The sequence below is a fragment of the Coenobita brevimanus genome, chromosome 13, assembly GCF_032717465.1.
Source record: "Coenobita brevimanus isolate Jiangsu-jjx chromosome 13, ASM3271746v2, whole genome shotgun sequence".
Lineage (NCBI taxonomy): Eukaryota > Metazoa > Arthropoda > Malacostraca > Decapoda > Coenobitidae > Coenobita > Coenobita brevimanus.
Genome location: NC_136966.1, coordinates 3,388,692 through 3,388,915, shown reverse-complemented (window position 1 = coordinate 3,388,915; position 224 = coordinate 3,388,692).

Genomic DNA, 224 nt, shown 5'->3' with positions numbered 1-224 from the left:
GTGTGAAGAGAGGTGAGCTATGCCAGGTCTTGACGGCTCCGAACGCCGGCGGTAATTGCACAGGTAATGTACGTTGATGTGGCATGTAGTAATAACGTATGCTTAGTACATAATGTAAGTGAAATGTGCAGCGAGTGTTTGTGTAGTTGCGTATCCTTGATTAGCGAGAGTTCAGCGGAAGGTGAGCTGTCAAGGAAATGACGACAACGAACGCAGGAGGTCAA